Source organism: Mustela nigripes, chromosome 2 (genome assembly GCF_022355385.1).
Source record: "Mustela nigripes isolate SB6536 chromosome 2, MUSNIG.SB6536, whole genome shotgun sequence".
NCBI lineage: Eukaryota > Metazoa > Chordata > Mammalia > Carnivora > Mustelidae > Mustela > Mustela nigripes.
The window spans coordinates 106475992-106503328 of NC_081558.1; positions in this window are offsets into that span (position 1 = coordinate 106475992).

Sequence of the window (27337 nt, forward strand, 5' to 3'; positions counted from 1 at the left end):
TTAAATTCCCTGGAGGTTATCATCTCCAGTTGTAAAATAAGGATGGTAATTTCACTTATCCTAATAAGATTATTATGGTGGGATCATGGAGGTTATTGAATGACTATTTCTGTTTACTTACCTTCACCTTACTTTCTAAGTTTCTACAAAGAGCATGTATTTACTTAAATTATAACCAAAAAACTCACAAAACTAAAGCAAAAAGATACATCATGAGCACCATTTTCGTGTCATTTTTCTGATTATTTTTATGCAAAAATAATATAGAGCCTTGTTCTAAATTCAGCAATAATTACTGGTTACATAATAAAAGCTCTTCTGTCTGGGGCAGAAAAATTATGTTCAGAAAAATTCATTTCCTCTTTCTCCTGGACACACAACCAAATTATTACATTTTCATCCTCACTGATAGTTCAGTAGGCCATGTGAGTTTCCTGGCCAATAAGTATTTAAGTGTAATATATCACCTCCAAGTCCCTCCATAAAGACCTCCCACATGTAATGTTTCATGATCTTTACCCTTCTTCTAGTTGAACTTTAATATCCAGGAAACCTTTGAAAGCCACAGGGAAGAGATGCTACAAACTGGATCACCTTGAGTTCCTGTATAAAGACACACCCATCTCTATCTTTACAATTAATGCAGAATCTCCATAGATGGATAAATGGGCAAAAAGTGGACTTCCAGAGCATTTGAGCTATTATACAACTTGGAGTCCATATACTACAAGAGTAAGATAATTTTAAACATAGTTGGCTTCCCATATTTACTTTTTATTATAATTAGAATAGACTAGGTTTATTCTGTGGGAAACAAAATCCATAATGGTTTAACACAGTAAAATTATACTTCTTCCTGCAAAGTCCTTGACAGTCGTGGTGACCCATGGACAGCTGTCTTATGTATGAGACAGCCATCTAGACTGCTGTTATCTTTTTACTCCACCTTTTCAACACAAGACCTGCAGGAACATAGAGAGAAATCAGAGAGTTTGAAAAGGATTTTCATTTTTGTCAGCTGAAAACTCACTGCCAGTCACATTTTATTTGCCTGAACTAGTTTCATGGCTCTAGGTAGCTGCAAGAAGTTTGGAAAAGATAATCTTCTGTATGTCCAAGAAGGAAAAGAGAACTGAATATGAGTGAATACTAGGCATGTTGGCCACACAGCTGCTATTTCTTCTGAATCTTACCAAAAATTCTATACACGTGCAGACATCTTCATACAATATTAGAACAATGAGGGTCTACTAAAAATAGTGTTTATCTCTTGCTTTTTTTTACTTAACGTATTTTGCAGGATTAAGATATGGATACATTATTTCTTTTTAACTATACATTTATTTAATATGTTCTGTATTGGTGGACATTTAACATGTTTCCACATATTTTCTATTGCTAACAATATTGCAATTGAACATTTTAGAATACATAAAAAATATCTAGGGGACAAATTCCTAGAAATGAAATAGTTAGGCTGTATTTGCATTTTTAATTTTGATATATATATTTATAATGTATGGATATATAAAAAACTTCCTTCCAATGAATTTGCATCAGTTTATGTTCTTACCAACAGTTTAGAAGAACATTTGTTTCCTTTTAATCTTGCAAACACAATATACAAGCAAAATCAAGCTTATAGTGTAATCTGCATATTAGCCCATTATATAGTTATATTTAACTAAACCAACTTTGCTCAACACTTGCTTCCAATACTCTGAATTATTTAAAATGTTTCACATAATGTTTCACATGTTTCACATGTATGTATATGTTTTATTATTTTATTAGAATTCACTTTTGGAAGTAAAATTACAGATCTAATAGTGTGATATATTTTAAGATTCTTAATACATCAATTTCCTTTACAAAAGGCTTTTACCAATTTACACTTCCACCAGAGTTATCGGGGACCCATCTTACTGAGGTTTTATCAATGCTTGGTTTTACCATGTTTTACTCTTTGCAAATTTATAAGTGAGTAAGGTAAATACTGGAAATTGATAATGCTACTTTTGAAACAACTAACTTATAGAGGTTAGAACGGCAGATACCAATTTCAAAAAAATCCTCAAGGTGGGTATATATATATTTTATTCTACTAACCTTTCTTTGGGGGAAATCACTCTTGCTCAGTTGCATGTAGTTCTGGTGAAGATATCAGTTATATCATCCTGCCATAGAATTCCCCAATCTCTCATTGTGGCCAACCTCCCTTAACTGTGCCAATTCAAGATCTTCTTTAATTTTGATAGAACCTGGAATAAAGAAGTTCTCAATTTCGTTAGAGACTTCTTAACTGAGAGGAAATAATCTTATGGAGGCAATGGATATGTTTATTGACTTGATTGTGGTAGTGGCATCATGTAAATATGCATATACCCAAACTCATCAATATGTATTTACTAAATATGGAAAAATTATTGCTTAATAACTTCAATATAGCTTAAAAGAAAAAAAAAGGTTTTTAATACACAATCACAATCTTACACTACTTCATGTAGTTAGATTTCATACTAACCAAAATAAATTTTAGGATTGTTTATTCCAGCACATTGAAAAATACGGTAGAATTTTGATTGGGATGGCATTGAACATTTAACTTGCTCTAGGCAGTACAGAAATTTTGACAATGTTTATTCTTCTGATCCATGAGCATAGAATGTTCTTCCATCCTTGTGTCTTCAGTTTCTTTCATGAGTGTTCAGTAGTTCCTCAAGTACAGATCCTTTACCTCTTCAGTTAGGTTTATTCCCAAGTATCTTATGTTTTTTTGTACTATAGTAAATGGAATTGATTCTCTAATTTCCCTTTCTATATTTTCATTGTTAGTGTATAAAAAAGCAACTGATTTCTATGCATTTATTTTGTATCCAGCCACTTTACTGAATTGCTATATAAGTTCTAGTAGTTTGGGGGTGGAGTCTTTTGGGTTTTCCTTATAAAGTATCATGCCTTCTGGGAAGAAAGAGAGTTTGACTTCTTCATTGCCAATTTGAATATCTTTTATTTCTCTTTGTTGTCTGATTACTGTTGCTAGGACTTCTAACACTATGTTGAACAAGAGTGGTGAGAGTGGGCATCTTTGCTGTGTTCCTGATCTGAAAGGGAATGCTGTCAGCTTTTCCCCATTGAGAATGATATTTGCTGTGGGTTTTTCATAGACAGATTTTATGAATTTGAGGAATGTTCCCTCTATCCCTATACTTTGAAGGGTTTAATCAGGAATGGATGCTGTCTCTTGTCAAATACTTTTCTGCATCAATTGAGAGGAGTATATGTTTCTTCTCACTTCTCTTACTGATTTGTTCTATCACATTGATTGATTTGTGAAGGTTCCAAATGGGTCTCCTCTAGACAACATATGGATGAGTCCCATCATTTTGTCTAATCTGCAACACTGTGTCGTTTTATGGGAGTGTTTAGACCATTCACATTGAGAGTAATTATTGAAAGATAACGATTTTATTGACATCATGTTGCCTGTGAAGTCCTTGTTTCTATAGATTGTCTCTGTAAATTTTTGTTTTATGTCACTCTTGGGTTCTTCCTTCTTCTACAGAACCCCCCGTAATAGTTCTTGTAGTGCCATCTTGGTGGTCACATACTCTTTTAAACTTTGTCAGTCTCTGAAGCTCTTTATCTCTCCATGTATTTTGAATGTCAACCTTGCTAGATAAAGTTTTCTTAGCTGCATGCTCTTCTCATTCGGTGCCCTGAATATGTCTTGCCAGCCCCTTCTGACTTGCCAGGTTTCTGTGGACAGGTCTGACATTATTCTTTATGTAAGGAATCTCTTCCCCTAAGCCGCCTTCAGGAGCTCCTGTCTAAAATTATGATTCATGAGTCTCTCATTCAAGTGTCTTGAGGTCTTTCTAGATTCATTGTTCTTGGGGGGATACTCTTTCTGCCTCTAAGACATGAACACTGTTTCCATTCCCCAGATTGGAAAATTTTTCATGCAGAATTTGTTCAACTCTATCTTGTTCCACTTGAAGTTGAGAATTTGCTTAACTCTGTCTTCTTTCTTTCTCTTCCCCCTCAGGGATCCCAATAATTCTGACTTTGGAATGTTTCATGGTGTCATTTATTTCCCTAATTCTGTTTTCATGGCTTCTAAACTGTTTCTTCCAGGCCTCCTCTTAATCCTTTCTCTCTCTCAGATTGTGTTCTAGATTGCTAATTCTATCTTCTGCCTTATTTACCCTAGCTGTTAGAGTATTTAGATTGGATTGGATCTCATTGATAGCATTTTTAACTACTTCCTGGGTGATTTTCAATTCTGTCCTTAGAAATTACATGTTGTCACTAATCGTTTTCTTCATCTTAGCCATTGCCTGGATAATTGTTACCTGAATTCCCTTTCTGACATAATGTCCATATCCAATAGTTCTGAGGAGAGGGCACAGTCTCTGAATTTTCCTCTGTTGGATGCTCCTCCCTCTATTCCTTTTGGTGAGAAGTGGTTGAGGGGATGTATAGCTGAATATATCAACCATGATCCAGGAATGGTGCACCCTGGAATGTTTCTGAGTAATCAGAAGTCACCACTAAAAAGAGAGAAAAGAAAAAAGAGAGGGGGGGGAGATAAAAGAGAAGACCCTGTCAGAATGGGCCCCAAAGGTAAGATTTATAAGGTATACAAACAAAAATGGACAAACAAAAAGACTAACAAAAGTAAATGACAAGGAAAAAAAAAAAAACAGCCAAAAGGAACCCCAAAGATAAGATTTACATAATACCAAAACAAAAACAAATACACAGAAACACTGACAGAAGAAAAAGATGGGAGGGTGGTTATAAATCCTCTATGTGGGAAAGGAAGGTTATTTCGACTCTTCCTGGTTATTTTGATTCTTCCAAGGTGTCTTGATATCTTTGTTAAAGGACTCAACTTTCCAGAGATAAAGCAAGATTAAAACTGGTTTATATATAAGGATAGTATTGAGGAGTGTAAGAGGATTACCTTGAAACTTATATCTATATGTATATTAAAAAAATAAAAATGCAAAAGAAAAACACAGATATATGTAGGAAAAAAAGTTCAAGAATATGTTGTATTGAATTTTAGTTGTAATGGTAAGTAGATTAAAAAAATTTAAAGTACAAGAATAGTAGAAGGAATTAAAAATAAAAGTTGTATCTATGAAATATAGAGGTATTAGGGTAATACCAGCAGCTTAATATATTGTTTTACCCTGATATTGGGGTTTTACAGTTGTCCTCTCATTCTTTTGGCTGTCTTTCTGGGGAAGGGACCTGCCATGTTGTTTTTCAGTCACTCTTGCTTGGGTTGAGTCCTCCTTCTCCCTAGCAAGGGGCTGGGCTCTGTGGAATCTGTTTTTTCAGGCTTTTGTTTTCTGGAGGTTTTTGTTCTTTTTCAGCTTTCTGTGGCTTTTCGGAGGATTAGTGGAAAGCAAACTGCACCCAGACCTCCATCTCACAGAGAAGCCTCAGTCGGCTCCCCTCTGGATTGTCCAGAACACACAGACTTCCCCTCTGCAAACTCCGCTGAGCTGTGCAACTTCCCACAGACAGTGCATGTCCCCAGCCACTGTCTCAAGGGTCACCCAAAGTGCCTGCTTGTCTCTGCACCCCCATGCCACTAAAACCTTGAGCGATATTGGTCCAAGGAGACTGCTTCCGGTGGCTGCCTTTGCTGGGACTGCTGTTTGGGGTCCAGACCTCAGGGTTCACAGGTCTTGCCCTCCCCTCAAGATCCCAACCTGAATTTTTCAAGCCCAGGCTGGGAGTGTTCAGTCTCTTGGTCAGTCCTAGAGACCACCAGCTAGCGCCCCCATGGAGCTTTCTCAGGGGCACATTGGGAACACAGTTCAGACCCTGGTTGTGGTCATGCAGTGCACACAGATGCTATGGTTCTAGAGAGCACTGGCTGGCGCACACACCAGACTCCCTCACATGTGTGGGCCAGAGTGCACCTAGCTGAGTGGTGGTGCAAGCAGCGGAAAGCCAGGGTAGAACATCTATTTCTTTTTATTGCATCTCATTAATGGCCTTTTTGATTTTGACTTGATTAGAATTTAGTTCTTTTATTTATCCAGAAAGGGATTCTCCAGTGTCTTCTATGCCTTTTTTCAAGCTCAGGTAGTATCTTTAAAATCATTGTTTTGAAATCTAGTTCTGGCATCTTCCTTATATCCATACTGATTATGTCCCTGGCAGTCAGTACTGTCTCTCATACTCTTTTTTGACATGAGTTTTTCTGTCTTTTCATTCTTGCAGAAAGTGGTTGCTTTTCTATTTATAGAATTGCACCAATTCTTTTCTTAGATATTAATTGAGTTTAAAGTTGTTCAGAATGATTTGATAGCTACCTAGCTGAATTCCTGGGACCAGGCAAAATGAGGGCTTTTAGTCCTCTGCTATCTTGAACTATCTCCCAAACTCCCTTTTTAAAATCAGATCCCAGTTTAAATTCTTCTGGGTGATTTACAAATGTCTGTTTTGAATTTTTAATCTTAACTATTTTGTTTCAGAATCACTAACCAGGTAGGAGAAAAAAGGAGCAATTTGGTAAGCTTTCTTTTTTAAGAAACTAATGTTGGGGAGGTTACAAGTAATATTTCTTTTAAATATAGTACTCCTCATTGAGAGCAAAAGACCATTAAGTAGGTAATACACATTGCTCCCAAAATGAAATAAAACTTTCAAATTTTAAAATATTTATGATGCTTTCTCAAATGTTTGTTTTTGAAGAAATGAGACAGTGTGCCTAATTCTCTCAGTCAGACAGTGGTATCTCACACAGTGTCCTTGCTGGGTTCAATAAATCTGACACGTGTCCTGCAGAGTTGATGTAATCCATCCACATTTCACTTCACTTTAATTTGTCTGAATTCTTTTCATCACAATTGTTATATATCCTGATGGTTTGATTCTAAGAAAAACATTTTGGATGCCATCTTCAGCTTCCTTCCAAAATGCCAACATGTTGACACATTTTAGTTCAACAGCCAACCACACTGTAACTTAATCATTTCAAGTATATTCTGATTTTTTAAAATATATTTTAAGTTCCTAATAGCTTTCCACCTTTATTTTTTTTTAATTTTTTAAAAGATTCTATTTATCTATTTGACAGAGAGAAAGAGAGAGAGATCACAAGTAGGCAGAGAAGCAGGCAGGGGGAGAGGGAGAAGCAGGATCCCTGCTGAGCAGGGACCCTGATGTGGGACTCAATCCCAGAACCCTGGGATCATGACCTGAGCCAAATCAGACACTTAACCAACTGAACCACCCACTTTTATTCCTGGAATCAAATTGCCTGTCTTTCACTATGAAGAACGTTGCTACTCACCCTCTTATAAAGCAAGGAGGTCCAAAGCCAGGATAGCCAGGGTAGCACTTTGATCACTTCATGCTGACATTTGAGATGATTACCCCAAAGTGTGGCTTTAAAAGATCCAGATGCCTAAAGTAAAATCTTGGAAAAAAAAGACCACCTACCACTATTCTGTTTAGGCCACAAGATTTTTCTCTTAACTTTGTCCTTGAACTTAGAGATAGATATAGGACCTTGACACTTTGTGAGTTTCTGGGCTTTCGTTATTAGGAGAACGATGTCTTCATAAATCTCTCCCAGAAGAACATAGCAGTTTCAACTGTCAGAACTAGAAACTGTGTGATGTAATTAGGAATACTTGCTCAACAAGTTTTTCCTTGCATGACCTTAAGTAAATCACTTCACTTTTTCCGTGCTCATCCATTTTTTTTTTTTTAACTTGTGGAGTGAAGAGAAATTAATTTAATTTGTCTGTTCTTGGGGCACCTGGGTGGCTTAATGGGTTAAGCCTCTGTCTTTGGCTCAGGTTATGATCTCAGGGTTCTGGGATTGGGCCCCACTTTGGGCTCTCTGCTCAGCAGGGAGTCTACTTTCTTCTCTCTCTCTCTCTCTCTCTCCCTGCCATTTTGCCTACTTGTGATCTCTGTCTGTCAAATAAATAAATAAATAATTTTTAAAAAATGTCTTCTATTCTTGCATGAGATAGACTAGAGGGATACTTTGAAAGAAATAGCATACTACCATACTATAAGTTACTACTAAAAAGGAGAATATAATAGGGACAGTAGTAAAAACATATAGAATCCGAACATCCTCCAAAAGAAGTGCCAAAATGTGGCCAATGGTGTATGTTCCAACTGAGTGTAATGTATATTATAATTATCTTTTCAATGAGACAGATCTGGGTCTTCTTTGACTCATATGGCTGCATTGCTGTAAGCATCTCTACTCTTAGCTTACAAAACTTTTCATCAGGCATGCATAATTACTATTTCTACTTTAGAAATCATTATTTTCCAGCAAAATAAATAAATGAGACCTTGACACATCTTAAGACATTTTGAGAAGAATTAAATAACTTCTTTAATTCTAATATGCAGATATTATTAATCGCATACCATATTTGACTAGCAAATAAAGTTATACTTGGTGGTTTCCTGCCCTAACCTTTGGAGCATTGGCTGTGCTAGTTATTAGGATAAGATACCAGCCCAACAAAATTGCTGAACTTTTTTTATTCACTTCAAAAGTAAAATTGAGTAGAGGATATAATAGCCATTGTTATTGTAAAGAAAGTTGATAATGATTTGGTCCTTCTTCAAAACAACTAACCTGAGTCATAACACAGTATTTCCTTTTGGTTAAAATAAATGATTTATCCAACGTCAGATATTCCATCATATACAGGCATGTAATATCATGTTTTTAATGTACTTTTACCATTTCTATGACACACAGATTAAATTTAACAATTAAAAACTAGTCATAGAAATACATAAGAACTCCCACTTTTTTGTAATTTTAGGCAGATTAAACATTAACTGAAACACCTTCCACAACAGCACAACTAAAGTTGATGAATAAAATGCAGATACAAAAATCCTATCCAGCAAAAAGAAGATGATTTTGTGTGCACTGGAGCTTGCATTAACCTGGGGCCAACTGTCCATCACTGACAGCCTAAAGCTTCTATTATAATCAGCCAAACACACTAGAGAGGGTAGACAATCACTAGGGTGCTAGAAGGATGGCAGTTCAGTAAAAAAGAAATTTAGAGAAGACTAGAACTTTGGAACAATCATAATTCAAAGTAGGTTAAAATCTGACTGGAGAGACTTAGCAGAAACTTTTACCTGACTCTATTGGATTGCAAGTGAAACTGAACGAAAAGGCAAAATAGTCTCCTTTGAGAATTACTAACAGCAAAACTGCATTTATATAAGTTTGGGGACAGATTTCCCACCACTTCTCGTAAACAACCCCCAAACTGGAAATTTCCTGTAGCCTGGTGCCAGGCCAGTATTACCTTCAGACTCCTAGAAAAAAAGAAAAAAAAAAGTAAAATGCACTCGATTTTCTTTTTAAGATTTATTTATTTATTTATTAGAGAGAGAGAGCATGGGAGAGTGGAATGTCAGGGAGAGATGGAAATAGAGAAACTTAAGCAGACTCCACATTGGGCGTGGAGCCTATTGTGGGCCTCAATCTCATGACTTTGAGATCATGAACTGAGCTAAAACCAAGAGTTGGAGCTTAACTAATTTCACCACATAAGCATCTCAGTAGAATGCACTTTAAAATAAAATATCAAGGAATTCACATGTAATTCTAATAATATGATGAAAATAAATAAAAGGCAATATAGATAAACAAATAAAGGGAAAATATTTATGTTTATCTCCATGAGAAACAACCAGCAAGAAAAAAGAACCAAAATAGCAATCGCAGAAAAGCTGTAGTTATTTTATTGTCTGACCAGAATATGTTAGTATGCTTACTATGTTCAAAGAAATAAAATGCTTTAGAAAGTATGGCCAAGTAGATTTGATAAGAATAAATATAAACTCTATACATGAATGTCTATAATGAATTTATAAATTTAATGGACAAAATGCAATACAGTAAGAAGATCTGTATATTCATCTTCCATTAGCAAAATGGAGAACAGAAACAAAGAAATTAAACCCACAACAGAACATGAAGGACATACATGAATAATAAATAAGAGAAATTATAACCTAGTGTTGTAATAGGCTAATATAATATAATATAATATAATATAACAAGGTTGGATGGGGTAAGAAAATCTTACATGACCTAGAATTCCAGAAGGAGATAACATGAAGAATGGAGACAAAGCAATCCTTGAAAAATATACTGCTGACATTTGTGGGTAGCTGAAGTAAACCATTACTCCTCACACATTTATAAACATAATTAACCCCAAGAAGAATACATATTTGAAAACCCAAACTAGGAACATCATAGTAAAATACCAAAGACAAAATTAAAAGCACTTCATAAGAAAATATAGACTAAGTATAAGAGGTCTATAAATAAATATTGGCAACACTGAAATCCAGAAGACAGTGTTTTTCTATCTTTACATAGGTGACTTAAAAAAAAATCCTGGAAATCTACACCTGGTGAAATTAACTTTCAGAAATGAGATAAAATAGAAGTATTTCCAGACAGATGCAAACTGAAAGCATGTTGTAGACTTTAATTGATGATACCTCTGTAGCATATTTTTTATTAAGAAATAAAATTAATTTTAAGGTAAAGTCTAAGGTGCAAGTGGAAATTTTGAGAAAATAAAATTATACAGGTCACTAAAATTAACAAATTAAATACATCAAACAACAATAATAGTATTGAGTTTATAAAATTAATCAATTAAAGTAAAAATAGATTTTGGCCAGTAAGTGGGAAAAAATGATATATGAGAGGATTCATGGTGGTAGAGAAGTAGACATAATCAATTCTTTGCATTATTTGAAAAGATATTAGCATTAAGATTTATTACTAAATACCCAACCACATACATATACACATGTGAATTTACAAAGTATAGAAAAACCACTAAATGTTAGGTAAAGTTTAGATAAGTTCTAAAGCAGTAGGTAGAAAAATTATGACTGAAAAAAACAGAAAAGGAGAAATAAATAAACAAATTTAAATGAACCTAAAGAACATACAATCAAATCATAGCCAATGTAGGGCTAAAAGTAAGTTGTCAGACTATATTTTTCCATAAATATATGAGGAACAAATCCTAGAGAACACAGACAGCAAGCTCTTTGACCTTGGCTGAAGCAACTTCTTGCTAGACACATCTCCAAAGGCAAGGGAAACAAAAGCAAAAATGAACTTTTGGGACTTCATCAAGATAAAAAGTTTTTGCACAGCAAAGAAAATAGTCAACAAAACTAAAAGGCAACGTATGGCATGGGAGAAGATATTTGCAAATGACATATGAGATAAAAAGCTAGTATCCAAGACCTACAAAGAACTTATAAAACTCAACAACCCCCCCCCAACAAAAAAATAATCCAGTTAAGAAATGGGCAGAAGACATGCAAAGTCTTTAATGTTGACCATGCTGACCTCACCAACAGACATTAAAAAATGCTCCACATAACTGGGCATCAGGGAAATACAAATCAAAACCACAATGAGATATCACCTCACACCAGTCAGAATGGCTAAAATTAACAAATCAGGAAATGACAGATGCTGGTGAGGATGCAGAGAAAGGGAGACCCTCTTACACTGTTGGTGGGATGCAAGCTGGTATAGCCATTCTGGAAAACAGTATAGAGGTTACTTATGAAGAGCTACCCAATGATTAGCAATTGTACTACTAGGTATTTATTCCAAAGATATCAAATGCAGTGCTCTGAAGGGGCATGTGCACCTGAATGTTTATAGCAGTAATGTCCACAATAGCCAAACTGTGGAAAGAGCCAGGATGTCCATCAATGGACAAAGAAGATGGATAAATTGATAAAGAAGATGTGTTGTACATATATATATGGAATAATACTCAGTCATCAGCAAGGATGAAATCATACCATTTACACTGATGTAGACAAAAGTAGAGATTGTTATGCTGAGGGAAATAAGTGGAGAAAGACAATTATCATATGGTTTCAGTCATATGTGGAATATAAGAAACAGTGGAGATGTTCATAAGGGAAGGGAAAATGGAATGGAAAGAAATCAGTGATGGAGACAAACAATGAGAGACTCTTAATTATGGGAAAGAAACTGAGGGTTGCTGTATGGGAGGTGGGAAAGGAGAAGGGATAACTGTGTGATGAGCATTAAGGAGGGCATGTGACGTGAGGAGCACTGGGTGTTATCTGCAACTATGAATTACTGAACTCTACATCGGAAACTAATAATATTCTATATGTTGGCTAATTGAATTAAAAATTTAAAAATTTAAAATAAATCTTTAAAAATTTTTAAACATTGTATGGGGAACAAAGCATGGATAGTCTAGGAAAATAAAAAAGTATGCCAAAGTCAAGCAGAATAAGTAGATTGGGCATATCTACATTAATATTAGATAAAATATACACCAAAGAAAGAGAACAGTAAACAAAATAATCAGCTATTGAGAAAAGATTCAGTTCAACAGAAAGATTATACATTTACATCTAACAACAAGATTTGTTGTAAAAACTTCTGGAAGACAGAATTATGAAAGTAGTAGAAGAAAGAGAATAGCAGTAGTAACAGGATAAAATATATATAAAAGAAAATGCAATAGGAGGAAAAGGATTTTCTAGGCAGGAACCCAAAGATGTCCAAATTGGAAAGTATACAGGTACACAAAAGTTCCCTCAGAAAACTGCAAGTTGGGGTGCCTGGATGGCTCAGTGGGTTAAACCTCTGCCTTTGGCTCAGGTCATGATCTCAGGGTCCTGGGATCGAGCCCCACATCGGGCTCTCTGCTCAGTAGGGAGCCTGCTTCCCCTCTCCCCTGCCTGCCTCTCTGCCTACTTGTGATCTCTCTCTCTCTGTCAAACAAATAAATAAAATCTTAAAAAAAAAAAAAAGAAAACTGCAAGTTAATTTAAAGACTACCTGAGAAAACCTGGCCCTGAGTTTAAAAAATAATCTTCCATCAGATGTTTAACTGTAAATTATTTCCACCATTAATTTAGGAATAATTGTCATAATAAATGATATGCCAAAAAGCATACAGTAAATGACACACTGATGATTTAGTGACATTTCATTAAAATAAGGAACAAAACACAGGTACTATTTGGGATACTGTATAACTCATACAACCTATCCTTTTCTCTTTTTAAGCATGATATGCCGAGGCATAAAATTTTTGGTACTTCCTTGTAGCTAGTAATATGAATGCAAAATAAAATCTTCCAATTAGGTGTACTCCCATAAAGTTAGAAGACACAAATGATGAGTTAGAGACCATCTTTCTTCCCCTTTTGGCTCTTCTGCAAGCAAATGTTGACATGAAAAAGTAAAAATATTCTGCAACAGTGTCCCAGAGTATCAAGCGACAGTTACAGTAATGAGAACAGTAGCATTTATATCAGTGGGAGTTTCTTACTCCAGAATTTGTATCCCTGTATCTCAGCTAAGGAGAACTATGTTTCTCTTTCCTGTGTGCACGTATTAAGACGTATGGGAAGTATCTAGTGGCATCGTTTTGCTCAGTTGTGGTTTTAGAAATAGTACTGCTAGGTTGAAGCAATCTTGCATAGTGCTGAATGTCATTCTTGGAGGTTTAGCCTACAACATAGTCCTTAGGCCCCTCCTGTGACTTTGTCACGGTCTCCTTCTTTAATCAAACCTCTTCTTTCTTAAAAGTACATGGAGTGAAAACCTCAAAATAAAAAGAATTTTAAAGCACAAAAAAAAAAATGGGCTATATTCAATAAAAGTTTTCATTTAAAAAAAAAAAAAAAAGTACATGGAGTAGTTTCTGTTCTCTACACACCTTCCTGACTGACAAAGGTATCCAGTATCATTCCTTCTATTTAACTTTTTTTCTTCTAGGTATCTTATCCAGTATGACAATATAAGAAGTTAAAAAAAGAAAAAAAGATGAGAAACAGAATGGAATTTACTGAACAGTCATTAGGTGTAAACTATACGGTTATTTACATATGTCTATTAAATCAAGTTTGTTAATTGGAGTGTACAAATATCTTTGAGTTTTGTCAGTAGGACCAATTGCTTATAAGGCATCCTAAAACCCCTTATTGTGATAGCATATTTGTGTATTTGTCCTTGTAGTTATTTGTATATGTTGGCTTTACATACTTTGAAATATATGTCAAATTCTTATATATTCCTTGTGTTTTAGACTGGTTTTTGCCTTAAAATCACAGATTAGGGAAAATTTTCAGGATTACTAAATAGGTGGCCTGGCTTGGATTTCATTGGCAGTCTGTCAATCATCATTGACCATCATCCTTTTGCAGATCAACACTGGAAACTTATTTATGAGGCATCCATTCTGATTCACCTCTCTCAATCATTTGTTATTCCTTATATTTTAATTCTATATTTTAAGACTACAGTCATTTTATTACTATTTTCTGTATCAATATTTGTATAGAATTATCTAAATTCTTATTAATTTTTTTATTTCTTCCTCTGCTCTCAAATCTTCTACCTAAGATCACTGCAACTCAGCTGGAATAGTGACATAGGGATGATAAGAATCTTTTGGTAAGAAATACCTTGTTCTATTTGTCTGATTTTTTTTAAATAAACATTAGTTACTCTTGGTATGACACTTTAGATTTCTTTAATTCTTTCAAAATTCTCAAAATGTGTTTCTCCTATATTTGGGTTTCCTTTGTTCCTTACTGGAAGTCACCTATCAGCCAAATTATTACTTGGCAATAACAATCTCCCTTTTTTCCCCATCATCCACTTACAAGATCTTTTTCTTTAGCATTGTGTAATTTCACTACAATGTGAACGTGAGAATTACTTGGCATATATTCTACTGAAATTCATTTGACTTCCTGAATCAAAAAATTTGGTACTTTGTAAGAATTTATAGACAAATTTTCTGCCATTTTTTTCTTCAACTATAGATCTCCCCATTTCTCCTATTGTTTTCTTCAGGTAATTCAAGTGTATCAGATTTTTCTCATTTCTCTTTTATGTTTCCTATCTTTCATTCTTTCTATTTCCTCATTTTTCTTTTTTTAAAGATTTACTTATTTATTTATTTGAGAGAGAGAGGAGAGAGAGAGAGCAGGCATGTGAGGGCATGTGTGCACCTGTTAGACTTGAGTTAGTGAGGAGGGTAAAGGAGACAATTGTCAAGCAGACTCCCTGCTGAGCATGGAACCCAGGGAATGTCTTGCTGAGGGGCTGAATCTCACAACCCATGAGATCCTGACTTGAGTAGAAATTAAGAGTCGGATGCCCCTCTTTATTTTTCTTTTTATGATCTGATTAAGTTCTTGAATCTAATTCCAATATATCAGTTCTCTCCCAGTTGTGTCTAAACTACTGATAATTTCATATATTTAATTATTTCAGTTATTTTACTTTTTATTTTTAGAAATATTATTATTTTTAAAATCTGCTTGGTCATTTTTGCAATCTTGCTATTCTTTTTCATTTTTTAAAAATGCTTTTAACAAATTTGATTTCATGTGGCAATAAATTATTTAAAAAGTTGTTTTCTCTTTCCATCCAATGTCAAATTTTGAGACATAAATAAATCTCTCTTACAGGTCACTACTGAATTCTCCACTTCTTGCAGATTTCTCTGTTGTCCTCTGTACTTCTTGAGGTCATGAAAACCAAAGGTCAGTTCTCTTTGATTTGCCAAATGTCATCAGGCAAAGGCCTGTTTCAGTCTTCTATTTAGGCACAAAGTTCCTACTATCAGAATTCCCAAATTTCCTATGAGATATCCTGTATTTTTAGAGGGGTGAACTTATCTAGTAAGTGCAATTGACTTCAGCCCAAATAATCTATTCAGTTATAAAGTATAACATATTATCAAAAATATAACTTGATTTTTATTTATTGTACTGTCCTCAAATGGAATGAGGTATAATAGGAGCCTGGTACTTGATCTGTCTTAATCAGCATTATATCCTGAACCTATAGAACAGTGCCTAGAACATAACTAACAATTATTGAGGGAAAAATTATAAATATTTCTTATTTTATTTAATATTTACATTATAGGATTTTGATCAATACAAAAGAAAGTTAATGATTGAAATAAGTATATTTCTAAAATTTTTCTACATTTTCTAATTTTTCACCAGTGAGTATGCATTACATTTTAGTAAGAATAATTTTTATAGTTATGTAACATTTTAGTAAGTTAAATAATTACTTTAATTCAGTAGATATAAACCATATAGTCTAAAGATAGTTACTTTCTTAAAATTTCTATGTAAAATTTAAGCTACTATTTTTAAACTGAAACATTTTAATTGCTTAATATATGTCTGACTGATTCTAAATTTCTTGTGTATGTCATCTCAGTTAATTTTCAATAAAATATTTTCCATTTTACATATGAAGAAATTGAGTGAAGCTAAGGAACTTCTCATGGTCATTTGTGTGTGTTAAAGATTATAATAACAGAGAAATGACAGTTGCCAAGTAAGAGATAGAGATGTAGCCCTTAGACATCTTGGGTGACTTCTAACCAAGGTCAAAGTGATATATGTATATATATATTTTTTAAGATTTTATTTATTTATTTGACATAGAGAAATCACAAGTAGGCAAAGAGGCAGGCAGAGAGAGAAAGGAGAAAGCAAGCTCCCTACCAAGCACAGAGCCCAATGTGGGGCTCGATCCCAGGACCCTGGGATCATGACCTAAGCATGAGGCAGAGGCTTTAACCCACTGAGCCACCCAGGCACCCCAGGATAAAATTTCTTCTAATAGATCAAAATATACCCTAAATCTAGTGCATAGCTTTGTTCTAGTCTATAGCCTGATAAAATTCTCTCTCTTTGTTTCTTTTTCCAAACAACATACCTTATCAATTCATTTTTTAGAATCTTTTTAAATTTTCATCTTAGGGTCTTATTCCATCCTTGCATCATGTTTGCCCTTATTTGTGTGTGTGTGTGTGTGTGTGTGTGTGTGTATATAATATATATAATATATATATATATATATATATCTTCTGATTTGGTTAGTGTATCTTTGACTGTGGTCTTTGCCATCCTTTTAGTATTTTATTCTCTCACTCATATATTCTTATCTGGATAAAATGACAAGGCAGAAAAACTCGCCACACAAAAAAAAAAAAGAACAAAAGGCAGTACCGATACCTAGAGACCTAATCAATACAGACATTAGTAAGATGTCAGAAGTAGAGATCAGAATGATGACTATCAAGGGGCTAGCTGGGCTCAAAAAAAGCATGGAAGATATTAGAGAATCCTTTTCTGGAGAAATAAAATAACTAAAATCTAATGAAGTTAAAATTTAAAAAGCTATGAATTAGGTACAATAAACAGTGAAGGCTCTTGCTGCTAGGATAAATGAGGCAGAAGAAAAAATTAGTGATAAGACCAAATAATGGAAAATAAAGAAGCTGAACAAAAGAGAGAAAAACAACTACTAGACCATGAAGGGAGTTTTGAGATATAAGTGATACCACAAAATAAAACAATATTAGAATAATTGGGATCCCAGGAGTAGAAGAGAGAGAGAGGGGAGGTAGAAGTTATATTGGAATGAATTATAGCATACAATTTCCCTAATTTGGCAAAGGGAACAAGCATCAAAATCTAGGAGGCACAGGGATACTCCCCAAAATCAATAAATATAAATCCACACCCCATCATCTAATAGAAAACCTTACAACCCTTAGTGACAAAGAGAAAATCCAAAAATCAGTTTGGGACAAGAAGTCTGTAACATACAATGGTAGAAATATTAGATTGGCAGCAGACTAATCCACAGAGGTCTGGCAAGCCAGAAAGGACTGGGATGATATATTCAGAACATTAAATGAGAAAATTAGGCAGGCAAGAGTACTATATCCAACTAGGCTATCATTGAAAATGGGAGGAGAGATAAAAAGCTTCCAGGACCAAAAATAAATAAATTAAATAAATAAATAAATAAATAAACTAAAAGAATTTGCAAACACCAAACCATCCCTATAGGAAATATTGAAAGAGGTTATCTAAGCAATGAGAGAGCCTAAAAGTCATAGACCAGAAAGGAACAGAGACAATACACAGTAACAGTCACCTTAAAGACAATACAATGGCACTAAATTCTAACTTTCATAGTTATCCTGAATGTAAATGGGCTAAATTCCCAATCAAAGTAACAGGGTATCAGAATGGATTAAAAAAACAAGACTTATCAATATCGATATGCTGTCAACAAGATACTCATTTTAGACAAAAGAAACCTCCAGATTTAAAGTGAGGGGGTGGAAAAAAATTTGCCATGCTATTGGACATCAAAAGAAAGCTGGGTGGCAATCCTTATGTCAGATAAATTCAATTTTCAGTCAAAGACTATAATAAGAGATGGGGAAGGACACTATATCATACTTAAAGGGTCTGTCCAACAAGAAGATCTAAAAAATTTAAATATCTTTGCCCCTAACATGGGAGCAGCCAATTATATAACCCAATTAATAACAAAATCAAACAAACACATCAACAATAAGACAGTAATAGTAGGGGAATTTAACGCCCTCCTCACTGAAATGGACAGATCATCTAAGCAAAAGATCAACAAGAAAATAAAGTCTTTAAATGACACACTGGACCACATGGGTATTACAAGTATATTCAGAATATTTCATCCCAAAGCAACAAAATGCACATTCTTCTCTAATGGACATGGAAAATTCTCCAGAATGGATAACATTCTGAATCACCAATCAAGTCTCAACCAGAACCAAAAGATTGGGATTCGGATCATGCATATTTTTGGACCACAATGCTCTGAAACTAAAACTCAATCACAAGAAAAAAGTTGGAAAGAACACATATATATGGAGTCTGAAGAGCAGAATGAATGGGTCAATGAGGAAATTAAATTTTTTTAAAAAAATTATGGAAATAAATGAAAATGAAAACACAACAGTTCAGAATCTTTGGAACACAGCAAAGACAGTCCTGAGAGGAAAGTATACAGTAATACAAGTTTTTCTCAAGAAAAGACAAAGGTGGGGCGCCTGGGTGGCTCAGTGGGTTAAGCCACTGCCTTCAGCTCAGGTCATGATCTCAGGGTCCTGGGATCGAGTCCCACATCAGGCACTCTGCTCAGCAGGGAGCCTGCTTCCTCCTCTCTCTCTGCCTGCCTCTCTGCCTACTTGTGATCTCTGTCTGTCAAATAAATAAATAAATAATCTTTAAAAAAAAAAAAAAAAGGAACAACAAAGGTCCCAAGAACACAACCTAAGAAGTTGGATAAAGTTAGAGAAAGAATAACAAAGAAACCCTAAGCCCAGCAGGAAAAGAGAAAAAATATAGATCAGAGCATAAATCAATGAAATAGAAACAAACAACAACAACAAAACAATAGAACAAATCAATGAAACTAGTAGTTGGTTCTTTGAAAGAATTAATAGATTGACAAATCCTTTGCCAGACTTATGAAAAGGAAAAGAGAAAGGACCCAAATTAATAAAATCATGAATGAAAGAGAAAACATCACAACCAACACCAAGGAAATATAAACAATTACAAGAACATATTATAAGCAACTATACAACACCAAATTTGACAATTTGGAAGAAACGGATGCTTTCCTAGAGACTTATAAACTACCACAACTGAACCAAGAAGACAAAGAAAACCTGAACAGACCCATAACCAGTAAGGAGATTGAAGCAGTCATCAAAAATCTCCCAACTAACAAGAGCCCAGGGGCAGAGTCTTCCCAGGGGAATTTTACAAAACATTTAAAGAAGAATTAATACCTATTCTCCTGAAACTGTTCCAAAAAACAGTAATGGAAGGAAAACTTCCAAACTCATTTTATGAGGCCAGCATTACTTTGATACCAAAACCAGTCAAAGACCCCATCAAAAAGGAGTATTGCAGACCAATATCCTTGAAAAACACAGATGCAAAAATTCTCAACAAAATGCTAGCCAATAGAATCCAAAAGTACATTAAAAAGATTATTCACAATGACCAAGAGGGATATATTCCAGGTCTGCAAGGTTGGTACAACATTTGAAAATCAATCAGTGTGATACAATACATTAGTAAAAGAAAGAACAAGAACCATATGATACTCTCAATAGATGCTGGAAAAATATTTGACAAAGTACAGCATCCTTTCTTTCCTTTTTTAAAAAATATTTTATTTATTTGACAGAGAGAGATCATGAATAGGCAGAGAAGCAGGCAGAGAAAGGGGGGGAAGCAGGCTCCCCACTGAGCAGAGAGCCCAATGTGGGTCTTGATCCTAGGACCCTGAGATCATGACCTGAGCTGAAGGCAGAGGCTTAACCCACAGAGCCACCCGGTGCCCCCAGCATCCTTTCTTGATCAAAACTCTTCACAGTGTAGGGATAGAGGGTGCATACCTCAATATCACCAAAGCCATTGATGAAAAACCCACAGTGAATATCATTCTCAATGGGGAAGCACAGAAAGCATTCCCCCTAAGGTCAGGAACACAGCAGGGATGTCCACTCTCATCACTCCTTTCAATGTAGTACTAGAAGTCATAGCCTATACAATCAGAAAACAAAAAGAAATATAAGGCATCTGAATCATCAAAGAAGAAGTCAAACTCTCACTCTTTGCAGATGATATTATATTTTATGTGGAAAACCCAAAAGACTCCACTCTAAAACTTCTAGAACATATACAGGAATTCAGTAAACTGTCAAAATATAAAATCAATGCACAGAAATCAGTTGCATTTCTATACACCAACAGCAAGACAGAAGAAAGAGAAATTAAGGAGTCAGTCCCACTTACAACTGCACCCAAAACCATAAGATACCTAAGAATAAACCTAACAAAAGAGGCAAAACTATAAAGTACACATGAAAGCAATTGAGGAAGACACAAAGAAATAGAAAAAAATAGAAATAGAAAAAAATATAAATATAAGAAACATTCCATGCTCATGCATTTATTTCTATGAATAAAGATTTCTTTATTCAGAGAAAATGCCGATGGTACCTAAAGCAGTCTACATACTCAATGTAATCCCTATCAAAATATCATCAATTTTTTTTCAAAGAAATTGAACAAATAATCCTAAAATTTATATGAAACCAGAAAAGACCCCAAAAAGCCAGAGGAATATTGAAAAAAGAAAGCCAAAGTTGGTGGCATCAAAATTCCATACTTCAAGCTCTAATACAAAGCTGTCATCATCAAGACAAGATGGTACTGGCACAAAAATAGACATAATAGATCAATGGAACAGAATAGAGAGCCCAGAAATAGGTCCTTAGCTTTATGGTCAACTAATCTTTGACAAAGCAGGAATGTCCAATGGAAAAAAGAGTCTCTTCAACAAATCATATTGGGAAAATTGGACAGCCACATGTAGAAGAATGAAACTGGACCATTTCCTTATGCCACACACAAAAATAGACTTAAAATGGATGAAAGATCTCAATGTGAAACAGGAATCCATCTAAATCCTGGAGGCGAACACAGGTAGCAACCTCTTTGATCTCAGCTGCAGCAATTTCTTCCCACCAAAGGCAAGGGAAGCAAGGGCAAAAATGAACTATTGGGACTGCATCTAGATAAAAAGTTTTTGCACAGCAAAGAACGCAGTCAACAAAACCAAAAGACAACTGACAGAATGGGAGAAAATATATCAGATAAAGGGCTAGTATCCAAAGTCTATAAAGATCTTATCAAACTCAACACCCAAAGAACAAATAATCCAATCAAGAAATGGACAGAGGACATGAACAGACATTTCTGCAAAGAAGACCTCCAGATGGCCAACAGACACATGAAAAAGTGCTCAACATCACTTGGCATCAGGGAAATACAAATCAAAACCATAGTGAGATAACACATCAAAACAGTCAGAATGGCTAAAATTAACAAGTCAGGAAATGACAGATGTTGGTGAGGATGTGGAGAAAGGGGAACCCTCCTACACTTTTAGGGGGAACACGAGCTGGTGCAGCCACTCTGGAAAACTGTATGGAGGTTCCTCAAAAAGTTAAAAATAGATCTATTTTTTTTTTAAGATTTTATTTATTTATTTGACAGGCAGAGATCACAAGTAGGCAGAGAGGCAGGCAGAGAGAGAGGAGGAAGCAGGCTCTCCACTGAGCAGGGAGCCCAATGTGGGGCTCGATCCCAGGACTCTGGGATCATGACCTGAGCCGAAGGCAGTGGATTTAATCCACTGAGCCACCTAGGCACCCCATAGATCTACCTTTTGATCCAGAAATCATACTACTGGGTATTTACCCTGAAGATACAAATGTAGTGATCCAAAGGGGCATGCAAACAAATGTTTACAGCAGCAATGTCCACAATAGCCAAACTATAGAAAGAACATAAATGTCCACAACAGATGAATGGATAAAGAAGATATGGTATATATGTGTATGCGTGTGTGTGTGTGTGTGTGTGTGTGTGTAACACTATGCAGCCATCAAAAAATGAAATATTGCCATTTGCAATGATATGGGTGGAACTATTACACTATGTGAAAAAAAGGTCAATCAGAGAAAGACAATCATCATTGACCTCTCCAATATGAGGAATTTGAGAGGAATAATAGGGGGTTGTGGGGGGTAGGAAAGGAACAAACAAAACAATATAGGATCAGGAGGGAGACAAATCATAAGAGACTCCTAATCTCACAAAACAAACTGAGGGTTGCTGGGGGGGTTATTTAGGGATATGGTGGCTGGGTTATGGACATTGGGGAGGGTAGTGCTATGGTGAGTGCTGTGAAATGTGTAAGCCTGATGATTCACAGACCCTGGCGCTAATAATACATTATGTACCCCTGAGGCTAATAATACATTATATGTTAATAAAATATATATACATATCTATATTGGTGCATCATGTGGTCAATATATAAAATGACCACATGATGCACCAATCCCATTTCTAGGTACTAATCTAAAACAATTGGGGTCTCCTAGGTGGCTCATTAGGTTGAGTGTCTGCCTTTAGTTCAGGTAAAAATCTCAGGGTACTGGAATGGAGCCTCATGTTGCACTCCCTGCTCAGTGAGGAATCTGCTTCTCCCTTCAACTCTGGGCTCCTCTCTCTCTCTCTCTCTTTTTTTAAAAATTAATTAATTTATTTTCAGAAATAACAGTATTCATTATTTTTTTAACACACCCAGTGCTCCATACAATCCGTGCCCTCTATAATACCCACCACCTGGTACCCCAACCTCCCACACCCCCGCCACTTAAAACCCCTCAGATTGTTTTTCAGAGTCCATAGTCTCTTATGATTTACTTCCCCTTCCAATTTACCCCACCTCCCTTCTCCTTTCTAACACCCCTTGTCCTCCATGATATTTGTTGTGCTCCACAAATAAGTGAAACCATATGATAATTGTCTCTCTCTGCTTGACTTATTTCACTCAGTATAATCTCTACCAGTCCTGTCCATGTTGCTACAAAAGTTGGGTATTCATCCTTTCTGATGGAGGCATAATACTCCATAGTGTATATGGACACATCTTCCTTAGCCATTCGTCCGTTGAAGGGCATCTTGGTTCTTTCCATAGTTTGGCAACCATGGCCATTGCTACTATAAACATTGGGGTACGGATGGACCTTCTTTTCACGACATCTGTATCTTTGGGGTAAATACTCAGGAGTGCAATTGCAGGGTCATAGGGAAGTTCTATTTTTAATTTCTTGAGGAATCTCCACACTGTTCTCCAAAGAGGCTACACCAACTTGCATTCCCACCAACAGTGGAAGAGGGTTCCCCTTTCTCCACATCTTCTCCAACACATGTGGTTTCCTGTTTTGTTAATTTTGGCCATTAAAACTGGTGTAAGGTGATATCTCAATGTGTTTCTTTTTTTATAATTTTTTATTTTTTATAAACATATATTTTTATCCCCAGGGGTACAGGTCTGTGAATCACCAGGTTTACACACTTCACAGCACTCACCAAAGCACAAACCCTCCCCAATGTCCATAACCGCACCCCCTTCTCCCAAACCCCCTCGCCCCAGCAACCCTCAGTTTGTTTTGTGAGATTAAGAGTCACTTATGTTTTGTCTCCCTCCCAATCCCATCTTGTTTCATTGATTCTTCTCGTACCCACTTAAGCCCCCATGTTGCATCACCACTTCCTCATATCAGGGAGATCATATGATAGTTGTCTTTCTCTGCTTGACTTATTTCGCTAAGCATGATACGCTCTAGTTCCATCGATGTTGTCGCAAATGGCAAGATTTCATTTCTTTTGATGGCTACATAGTATTCCATTGTGTATATATACAACACCTTCTTGATCCATTCATCTGTTGATGGACATCTAGGTTCTTTCCATAGTTTGGCTATTGTGGACACTGCTGCTATAAACATTCGGGTACACATGCCCCTTTGGATCACTACGTTTGTATCTTTAGGGTAAATACCCAATAGTGCAATTGCTGGGTCATAGGGCAGTTCTATTTTCAACATTTTGAGGAACCTCCATGCTTGTTTTCCAGAGTGGCTGCACCAGCTTGCATTCCCACCAACAGTGTAGGAGGGTTCCCCTTTCTCCGCATCCTCGCCAGCATCTGTCATTTCCTGACTTGTTGATTTTAGCCATTCTGACTGGTGTGAGGTGATATCGCATTGTGGTTTTGATTTGTATTTCCCTGATGCCGAGTGATATGGAGCACTTTTTCATGTGCCTGTTGGACATCTGGATGTCTTCTTGGCAGAAATGTCTGTTCATGTCCTCTGCCCATTTCCTGATTGGATTATTGGTTCTTTGGGTGTTGAGTTTGCTAAGTTCTTTATAGATTCTGGACAATAGTCCTTTGTCTGATATGACGTTTGCAAATATCTTCTCCCATTCTGTCAGTTGTCTTTTGATTTAGTTAACTGTTTCCTTTGCTGTGCAAATTTGTCGAAGATTAGTTGACTGTAGAGTTGAGGGTCAATTTCTGGGCTCTCTATTTTGTTCCATTGATCTATGTGTCTGTTCTTGTGCCAGTACCATGCTGTCTTGATGATGACAGCTTTGTAATAGAGCTTGAAGTCTGGAATTGTGATGCCACCAACTTTGGCTTTCTTTTTCAACATCCCTTTGGCTATTCAAGGTCTTTTCTGGTTCCATATAAATTTTAGAATTATTTGTTCCATTTCTTTGAAAAAGATGGATGGTACTTTGATAGGAATTGCATTAAATGTGTAGATTGCTTTAGGTAGCATAGACATTTTCACAATATTTATTCTTCCAATCCAGGAGCATGGAACATTTTTCCATTTCTTTGTGTCTTCCTCAATTTCTTTCATGAGTACTTTATAGTTTTCTGAGTATAGATTCTGTGCCTCTTTGGTTAGGTTTATTCCTAGGTATCTTATGGTTTTGGGTGCAATTGTAAATGGGATTGACTCCTTAATTTCTCTTTCTTCTGTCTTGCTATTGGTGTAGAGAAATGCAACTGATTTCTGTGCATTGATTTTATATCCTGACACTTTACTGAATTCCTTTACAAGTTCTAGCAGTTTTGGAGTGGAGTCTTTTGGGTTTTCCACATATAGTATCATATCATCTGTGAAGAGTGATAATTTGACTTCTTCTTTGCTGATTTGGATGCTTTAATTTCCTTTTGTTGTCTGATTGCTGAGGCTAGGACCTCTAGTACTATGTTGAATAGCAGTGGTGATAATGGACATCCCTGCCGTGTTCCTGACCTTAGCGGAAAAGCTTTCAGTTTTTCTCCATTGAGAATAATATTTGCGGTGGGTTTTTCATAGATGGCTTTGATGATATTGAGGTATGTGCCCTCTATCCCTACACTTTGAAGAGTTTTGATCAGGAAGGGATGCTGTACTTTGTCAAATGCTTTTTCAGCATCTATTGAGAGTATCATGTGGTTCTTGTTCTTACTTTTATTGATGTGTTGTATCACATTGACTGATTTGCGGATGTTGAACCAACCTTGCAGCCCTGGAATAAATCCCACTTGGTCGTGGTGAATAATCCTTTTAATGTACTGTTGAATCCTATTGGCTAGTATTTTGTTGAGTATTTTCGCATCTGTGTTCATGAAGGATATTGGCCTGTAGTTCTCTTTTTTGATGGGATCCTTGTCTGGTTTTGGGATCAAGGTGATGCTGGCCTCATAAAATGAGTTTGGAAGTTTTCCTTACATTTATATTTTTTGGAACAGTTTCAGGAGAATAGGAATTAGTTCTTCTTTAAATGTTTGGTAGAATTCCCCCGGGAAGCCGTCTGGCCCTGGGCTTTTGTTTGTTTGGAGATTTTTAATGACTGTTTCAATCTCCTTACTGGTTATGGGTCTGTTCAGGCTTTCTATTTCTTCCCGGTTCAGTTGTGGTAGTTTATATGTTTCTAGGAATGCATCCATTTCTTCCAGATTGTCAAATTTATTGGCGTAGAGTTGCTCATAGTATGTTCTTATAATAGTTTGTATTTCTTTGGTGTTAGTTGTGATCTCTCCTCTTTCATTCATGATTTTATTTATTTGGGTCCTTTCTCTTTTCTTTTTGATATGTTGGGCCAGGGGTTTATCAATTTTATTAATTATTTCAAAGAACCAGCTCCTAGTTTCGTTGATTTGTTCTATTGTCTTTTTGGTTTCTATTTCATTGATTTCTGCTCTGATCTTTATGATTTCTCTTCTCCTGCTGGGCTAGGGTTTCTTTCTTGTTCTTTCTCCAGCTCCTTTAGGTGTAGGGTTAGGTTGTGTACCTGAGACCTTTCTTGTTTCTTGAGAAAGGGTTGTACCGCTATATATTTTCCTCTCAGGACTGCCTTTGTTGTGTCCCACAGATTCTGAACCGTTCTATTTTCATTATCATTTGTTTCCATGGTTTTTTTCAATTCTTATTTAATTTCCCATTTGACCCATTCATTCTTTAGAAGGATGCTGTTTAGTCTCCATGTATTTGGGTTCTTTTCAAACTTCCTTTTGTGGTTGAGTTCTAGCTTTAGAGCATTGTGGTCTGAAAATATGCAGGGAATGATCCCAATCTTTTGATACCAGTTGAGTCCTGATTTAGGACCGAGGATGTGATCTATTCTGGAGAATATTCCATGTGCACTAGAGAAGAATGTGTATTCTGTTGCTTTGGGATGAAATGTTCTGAATATATCTGTGATGTCCATCTGGTCCAGTGTGTCATTTAAGGCTTTTATTTCCTTGTTGATCTTTTGCCTGGATGATCTGTCCATTTCAGTGAGGGGAGTGTTAAATTCCCCTAATATTATGGTATTATTGTTGATGTGTTTCTTTGATTTTGTTATTCATTGGTTTATATAGTTGGCTGCTCCCACGTTGGGGGCATAGATATTTAAAATTGTTAAATCTTCTTGTTGGACTGACCCTTTGAGTATGATATAGTGTCCTTCC